The sequence below is a fragment of the Lycium ferocissimum genome, unplaced genomic scaffold (assembly GCF_029784015.1).
Source record: "Lycium ferocissimum isolate CSIRO_LF1 unplaced genomic scaffold, AGI_CSIRO_Lferr_CH_V1 ctg24369, whole genome shotgun sequence".
Lineage (NCBI taxonomy): Eukaryota > Viridiplantae > Streptophyta > Magnoliopsida > Solanales > Solanaceae > Lycium > Lycium ferocissimum.
In genome coordinates, this window is record NW_026721590.1 from 1 (window position 1) to 8,665 (window position 8,665).

Here is an 8,665-nt window from a genome sequence, read left to right on the forward strand (position 1 = left end):
AGTAGCTTATGGAGATCGAGAACATAATCGTCATTATAGACCTCAGAGGCGAGGCACCGACGCTCGGGGTTAAGACGATACGATGCCAAGTTCTTTCAAAAGTCGTTAGAACTATACAAAGAAGGTCGCGGGACCCATGGACGAGCGTCAACCCAATCCGAGCCCGCCTATGGAAGGTATAGTCATTATACGCTACTGAACCTTCTACGAGCATATCGAGGCGATCCGGATCTGTCTACGAAAGTTACGGCCCTTTTTCGACATAGAACCTTTTAGGAACAAAACTTTTTATGCAAACTTTGAAATCCAATCGTACCAAAGACATAAGGGCCATTATTTTAGTACATTACAAATGCCAACATTAAGAAATGAATACGAATCGTAGACATGCTCGGATCGCAAGAATGGAGTTACCCGAGGCTCGTAGCGCAGCCTACTTACAACTAAGACATGCCAAAAGAAAGAAAGGTTAGGCTTTACATACCTTGTCCGCTTCCTAAGCTAATCCAAACTTAAGTCTCGGCTTCTCAAATCTACAATCACATCATTTGGCACCAAACATTAGTCATAAGCGCTTAGAAATCCAATTCTAAGTTAACATTTCATTTACAGAAATTTGGGCAGCATCTCCCCTATAAATTCAACAACCCCGAGAATTTAACTCGGCCAATTCTTCAACAACAATACCAACAACCATATTAACAACATCAACAAGTCATTCAAAACGCATTCTAACGTTAGTAACTCTTTTCTACATAATCGACAAAATTCCATTTATATTCAAATCACCACATACCATTAAGCCAACTTCAATGCTCATACATCCAAATACCAATCCGAAACCATTCGACAAAATTCGAGAATATTTTAAACAATCCACACAACATTCCAAACGGCCCAACCAACATACCCCAAACCCGAAACCTTCCAATTTCCATAGGAACATCAACAACACATTTCTTTCTTCCAAATTCATAAACTACATCAATAATCCGCATGTTAACAACATCATTCCCATAAATTCAAGAAACTATATTAGAATTACATTAACTTCCAAAACAGCCCATACAATTACAAATTCAACTTGAATCATTAAACCTTCATTCTACATCATAGAATCCACAACAATAACAATCAAAACACTAAATAAAATTTGTTCATCCTTGTCATACCAAACAACCCACTCCATGGCTCAACATCAATACACAAGAATTCATGAATTTCATCCATTTCTACATCTTACAACACACATGAACCATCCATAACATATGAAAAGAGGATTAAAACTTACCTTTTCCACTTAACTCTTCAACTTGGCTAGGGTTGAGAATTGCAAGAACAAAGACTTTGCTTGCTCCAACAACTACTTCATGTTGTTATACACCTTCTAAGGAGTTGAATTGCTAGAAGAAATAATTTTTTTGGGCAATTTTTCTTGGCACCAATTTTGGCTAGCTTGATACTCCCCCCCTCCCCCCCCCCCCCCCTTTTTTTTTCTCCATATTTCTAGAGTTGAAAAGATGACTAATATGTGTGCTAGTCATCCACCACATATATATAACTAAGGCCCCTACAAATATAAGATGAACACATGTACCACACATAATTTAAGCTAATTAAATTTGGCCAAGACTTGGGGGGAGGGGGCCCACACCACACGGCCAACCATGGCCATTGCATGAAAATTAATGACTTTCTATAATTTCACTTTTAACCCCAAGTTTTCCTTAATATTCCATGCCAATAAAATCATAAGCAATTTTTGCCTTGAAACAAAATCGGATATCAAAATTCTTAACCTCGTATCCCGGAATAGTCTTGTCCTTAACTTTTCATGGTTAGCCCGAAACTTCCCAATGCACAAAATACGGGATATAACAATTTTGTTTTTAGAAAAATATAAATTTAGTCTCTCCAAATGTGAAAGCACATTGAAGGAAAAGGAAAACAATTAATCTCACCTGTCAATATATTTTCTAGGAAGAACAACTGTTACACCCCAGATTTTTTTGCACGTTAAAGTCGCATCATGAGTTAGTCGATGCAAGTTCAAAAGAAATTATGTTGAGTATAAAAGGGATTGATTTTATTAATTAAAATGGTTACAAGAGTCTCTAAATAATATTAGTAAGTAGCGAAAGATTTGGAGGGTGAATGAATCAAAGAAGCATGAGTTTCGTCAAAAGTCGGCAAGTTGGGAATACGATAACTTGTACTTTTGGGTGAGATTAGGAGTTCTTCACATGCTAAGCAAGTAATGACATGAAGTATTTGAATTGTATAATGGTCTCTTGTTAATTTTGGAAGTCAAATGAGTTGTAATGCAAAAGTCGACAAAGAGCGTCGCATTAAGCTTGTAAATTTCACTGAAATTTGGGTCAGATGTCTCGGAGATTTTCTGTCAATCTACTTAGAGTTACGGGGTGATCCACCTACCAAATCTAAGGTCTACGAGTATAGTTTCCATTTCATTTTACCGTATCTCAATACGACGCCCGAGTAGAGAGAAATCAGCATTTCCGTCTAAGGGTGCAAACTACCACAGGGCAGTGGGCCCAACTTAAGTGATATAAATAAAGTCCCCAACGTTTTAGGCCCTCATTTTCATCAATATTAACCCTAGAACAGCCCTTATACTCTCCCAAATTTGTTCTCCATCAATCACAACTAAGTTCAAAGGCAAATCAAGTGATTACAACATAAGGAATCACATGACAATCATAGAATCGTAGATTTCTCGTTATTTCGATTTTCGAAAGAAAGCTTCGTCTTGAAATAACTTAAGTTGCAAAGTATTATTCAACTTTTGAGGTATGATTTTACCTTCCCTTCATATCTTTGAGCCTTACAAGTAATTAAACCTAATAAAATGGAGGGAAAATCCCATATGAATAAGTTATGGTTAAAACTTGAAGCTTCTATAGACATGGCTAAATTGTTGAGCTATTTGTGTTGGGTTTGTTGTATTGTTTGGAGTTATGATGGTAAGGATCGAATCATGGTAGTAAGGAGGAGTATAAAATTAGGTTTTTGGTCATGTTTTACAAGAAGCTACCCTACAAAAGAGCTTACAAACTCGTGCCTACGAATTGCTCGATAAAATGCCTAAATGAAGATTTTTATTGGCTATATGCTCAAAGTTGATCTCGAATTGTTTGTATCTTGTAGGAAGTCAGTTATAAAGTGTTAGAAGCTTATGGAAATGTGTATAACTCCAATCGACGAGGTATGTAGGGATTTCTATTCTCTTTGTGGCATGACTAGATTTCAAATGACCTTACATTGAAAAGTTGTTCCGCTAACTTGGATCGATCGCATTCCATGATAATTGAGCTGACACATACTCATCTATCACTTGTACCAAATTATGGTCCACATATCCTTTTGGCTATCGATTAAAAGACTTTCAGTTCAACTTGTGTCGATTATGTCCCCAAAATGGTTTTTACTCTTTTCTCATGAATAGCTTGTATTGAAGTACCTTTCATATTTCGTATCCCTCTTGTTTATCGAATGAAGAATGATATTAGTTATAGTACTCTTCACATCAAAGTTGAGTTGATTGTACTTCCTTTAATTAAGTTAATCCTTATCTTCTTGTCTATTGCTCCAAGGTGACGAACCTCGTTGGCAACTACACTCTTTCCGATAAAAAGTTGTGTCGATCATATTTCATAAGAGACTTTGGCTTCATGAATAATTCATAACAAGATGTTTCCTTGTACTTTTACTTCTTTGGCCTAACGATCAAATAATGATAAACGTAGCGACAATAACGATAGTCGGAGGCTAACGACGATAGGTCACTCCGACTCTTTTTATTATACTCTTCTGAGGTCAGTCTTGCATTGCACTTATATATATGTATTTATTTTCATTACCGAGCCACGCTATAGTCGGCCGGGTAGGCACTTATATGTGCACCTAGATGTGTTTCTTTCTTTACTGAGCCGTGTTGTAGGCGGCCGAGTAGGCACGTAGCTATGCATTGCCACTGATCAGTTGGGCAGAGATGATGTTATGATGATGAGCTCACCCCACAGAGGGATTTATTATTGTTATATGATATGATATATGCCTCCACAATGAGGAATGATTTTACGGGCATGCATTTACATTTATGTCATGATTATGGTCGCCCTCAGTGGTCTCGTTCAGAGTTTTAGGTTGTCTCTACATCTTTTCCCAAGTTATACAGATCTCTTTATGCTTATGTTACGTTTATGCTTCTTTTGCTTACATACTCGGTACATATTTAAATGCCATGCATTTATGCTGGGCATCATGCCCACAGGTACGATAGACGGATTATTGTACCTTTCTCGGTAAGATACCAAAGTTCAGCAGGGATGTTCGCACTCCATTCTCCGGAATTACTGGTCAGAGTCATTAAATAGGATGCATGCATATATGTATATAAATAGTATGGCTATGGGTACGTCAGGGCCACTTTCCCGACTAGTTGTTGCATATTAGTGCTCTTAGAGGCTTACAGACTATCAGTCAGTGTACAGGTATTGTGTTTGCCCTTGCCGGCCTTCTGACTAGTTGTCTTTCTCGGTTGTGGCCTTGTCGGCCCTAGTTATGCATATATGTGTTGTTGGGCCTTTTCTGCTTGCAGGTTGTTATGATATACTTCTTACAATTTTTATTCAGCGGCCTTGTCGGCCTATGATTCACGTTACAGAATTCAGATATCACAGTTGGTTCGCTCGGCCCTTCGGGTGCTGGGTACCGACCACACCCCCCCCAAGGTTGGGGTGTGACAATAACTTTAGCAACATATGTAGAATTCAAGACTAACATATGCAATGTATTTAAAACTATTACAAAAGCTCTCTCTAGGTCAAAACCCTACAGGAAAACCCAAATTCCTTTCTAGCCGTTAACGGAGAGACGGCCACCACGACCACGAGTCAACTATCTCAAGCGGCTGGCCAGACCTCTAATTAACATAACACAACCATCGAGATTGCTCAGGCCCAACCGAATGTTCCAAAACTCAAAAATAATGAATTCTTCAAAGCAAACACCATGAACCCCATGCAAAACCCTAAACCTACGTCAAATATCCCTTTGAAAGCAGTCACATGTTGCAATGGAGTGCCAGTTCTACAATGGAAGCAAAAAGACGTGGAACAAATAGAAGTATTGCAAAAGCTCCAACACGCGGTTATTGGAAAATTTTCCTATGTTTAGCCAGAGATGGAGGAACTAAGGACTATTATTCCGGCACAATGTTGGATCAAAGGTTAATGTGAAATAGGTTTGTTTAGGCATAGACATGTATTAATACTTCTATCTCTCATGGAGGACTTTGTCAATCTATATTCGAAGGGGGCATACTATATATAGTCGAGTTCATATCAAATGAGACCATTAATATATGATACTAAATTCAATATTGATGAAGAAACATCAAAGGTGATTTCATCGATTTCTTTTCCAGATCTGAGGCCAACTTTTTTTGTAAAAGAATCCTTGTTCTCTCTTGCCTCTGCTGTTGGAATCCCTTTGCACTTGGGCACAGTAACTGAGAATAGAACCAGGCCTAGTTGTGCTCGAGTTAAAGTATTGGTAGATTTATTAGCAAATATCCCTTCTTTTGTGACTACGGAAATTGAAGATGATATAACAGATGAGATTAGGGTGGACAAGGTTAAGATTATATATGATTATACCAAAATATTATTGTGAATGTAAGTTGCAAGGTCATTGTGAAGATGAATCTTTGGAATATGCATCCTGAATTAGCATATCTGGAAAAAGATGTGGTCATTAATGAGAATCACGAGAAAGGAAAAGAGTTGAAGGTATGTGATGATAAGGTTACTAATTAGGTAACTATAGTTGATCAGGAAAGGCAAGTCAATTCTGAGAAAGGAAAAGAAGTGATGGCTAGTGATGCTCCTCAAACCTCCAAAACTGTACAGAAATGGAAGACGTTTATAACAACAAAAGGAGGTTTAATGCTAGAATACTATCCAGTGGTAAAGGGCTTGGAGATCGTGAAAATTGGAATGTTGTCAAAGATAATATAGTTTTTGATAGTTCAGCCTCACCAAAAGCTTCTGAGGAGAAGGGTCAGCAACAAGCACAACAATCTAATGAGGTAATTACTCACAACAAGCTTGATGCTTTGCAGGAAGAGGAACGGACCACTAAAGTCATTAATGAGAACATTGTCTCTCAAAATGAGATGCTTGGTAATATGGTGGAGGAAGAAGTTGTGAAGGCGTCTCAGGAAATTATTGATACTAAGGTAGAACAAGACACAAAAATGGTAAATGATGAAGTTCATACTGAACAATGTGTGGAAAGTTTTACTCAAAATGAAATTTCACATCAATGGGGAGATAGAATGGATTCTGTTGGAAAATTTTAATAACTCAAGTTTGGTTTAGAATGTTGAATGTGCAGAACACCAGGATTTAACTGATGCAGCTCCTGAGCCAAAAAATTCAGGTTCTATGTGTGAGGCAGATGGTAATCTTCATTTGGATGTGGATAATGAATAAGCCAATGCACCTAAAGGAATTCAGATCTTTGTCTTTACCACTGAACTATCAGAGGTGGATGCATTTGTTTCACATGATGATAAATCAGATTCGTGCATTGATGATAGATCAGAATTGTTCAATACTACAAGACAGGTGGAGGATCAACCTTCGGGAGACTTTGATAAGTAGCCAGGATTGATAGAGGATACTAATATGGTCAGTAGTTTGGGGCAAATACAGGAAAGTGATCTCCCATTAAGGAAGGAGAATGTTAATAATTCTGATGAGCAGGTAATAATTCAAATTCCACAAGATCAACAAGTCACTAAGTTAAGGAGAAACTCTCCTATGACAGAGTTACATGATCTTGTGTCTCACAATATTGAAGAATCGAAGGTAAAGACAAATACGGTGAGTAAGAAGAAAGCTACGGATCTAAAATGTTTAGAAGATGAAAAAGCTATTACTAAAGTATTTGAACAAATTGCAAAAGAGGCAGGATTGTCGCCTAAGTCACATATGAAAGGGACAAGGAATACCTGGAAATAAGGAATTCATGATGGATAGCCTTTAAGGGTGTAAGCAAAGAGGGGTCTTTGCCAAATCCAGTTTTAAATGATGCTTAAAACTATATTTTGGAATATTAGATTAGTGAGATTACAAAAAGAATTTCATAGAGTTCAGATGCTTCACAGACACCACAAGTTCGTTCTGATAGCTTTAATGGAACCTTTCCAGCATTTTAGACACACAGAGCAGTACAAGAGAAAAATTGGTATGCAGTATGCAAATTTTAATTGCAATGGAAAAATCTAGTTTTTTGTTAATGAGAATATTGATGTGGATATACTGGAGAACACTAAATAACGAATCACCATCAAATTATTTTTCCATGACCTGGAAAGGACTATGGGTGTTACAATAGTTTATGTTACACCCCGAAAAATTTCGCGCTACCAAGACTGTAGGCGACTTGGTATGGGCTCAAAGAAGAGTAAAGTCATACAAGGATTAGGGATGAAGACTACATGATTTGAATATATATATATATATATATATATATATATATGCATGACGTTTGGAGACCATATGGGGTGAATCGGTTCATATGTTACTTGACGAAAAGCCCTCGTTACTGTAAGCCAAGTGGGGCCCACACGCCGGGACTTTTATAAAGGACATATGAAACATTATATGAGTAGTACATGGGAAGTTGAGCAAGTCTAAGCGCGGACCTAAGCCAAAAGGGACATAAGCTCTTCAAAGGGATGACTTAAGTAAATGTTTTCGGACGATCTGACATGAAGAGGCCAAAACGTCGTTATAAGTTTGGAATTTTGAAAAAACACCAAGAATGAAAGTTGTAGATAATTGAAAGAGCTTTCCAACCATAGGTCGTGGGCTCTCATACGATATCGGCATGAAACGTTATGTGCGTTTAAGATCGAGCATGCAGGCGAGAAATATAACCCCGCACGAACGCGCGGGGGCGGGACACTGGGAACTCGGCGGGAAAGGCGCCACGTGGCGGTGCGATCGCCCCAAACAAATTTAAGTCGGTCCAGCGGAACACGGACCATTATAACGACCCCCTCATTTTCATCCCAAACACACCAAAAACCTCTCCAATATTCCAGAAAATTCCCCAACATTCCAAATATCAACAATTTAGCCCAAAACCAAGTATAATTCCCAATTCCCGATCCAGACGGCGTATAGTTGCAACTACAAAACTATATAGCAGTGCGTTATGGCTTAAGCTCAAGGTGGAGAAGCGAAGATACGGCAAAATTATCGAGACAAAGATATGAATCTCTTGCTATTAACGTTAATTTTGGTTTATTTACAGAGATGGAGCTGTTAAATAGTTATAAAATAATTCTGTGGTGGAAATATGTGACAAACACCATATGGGATGTTTATGAAGTATTTTGACATTGAAAATATTGTGGTTAATATTGGTATTGTTGTGATTGTTGTTGGTTGCTGAGTTGGAATTTCGGGCTAGGCATATAAACAGAGGAGACGCTGTCGAAATTTCGGCAGACTTTGGAAAGACTTATTTAAAGACTTAGGATAAGTATATAACAACGGGCCTTATCATAGCATGGATGGTCTTATATGTAGAATTGTGAGATCAGACTGATAAACGTAGATAGTTGGTG

General features: G+C 37.9%; 1 long non-coding RNA gene across 1 annotated transcript; it reads left to right on the top strand.

The window, feature by feature from the left end:
• The first annotated feature begins 2,631 nt into the window (after positions 1 to 2,631).
• LOC132043433 (uncharacterized) lies at positions 2,632 to 4,725 on the top strand. Its single transcript, XR_009411803.1, has 3 exons — positions 2,632 to 2,811; positions 3,169 to 3,226; positions 4,295 to 4,725. It is a non-coding gene; the product is annotated as an uncharacterized LOC132043433 (long non-coding RNA).
• The last annotated feature ends 3,940 nt before the right edge of the window (positions 4,726 to 8,665 follow it).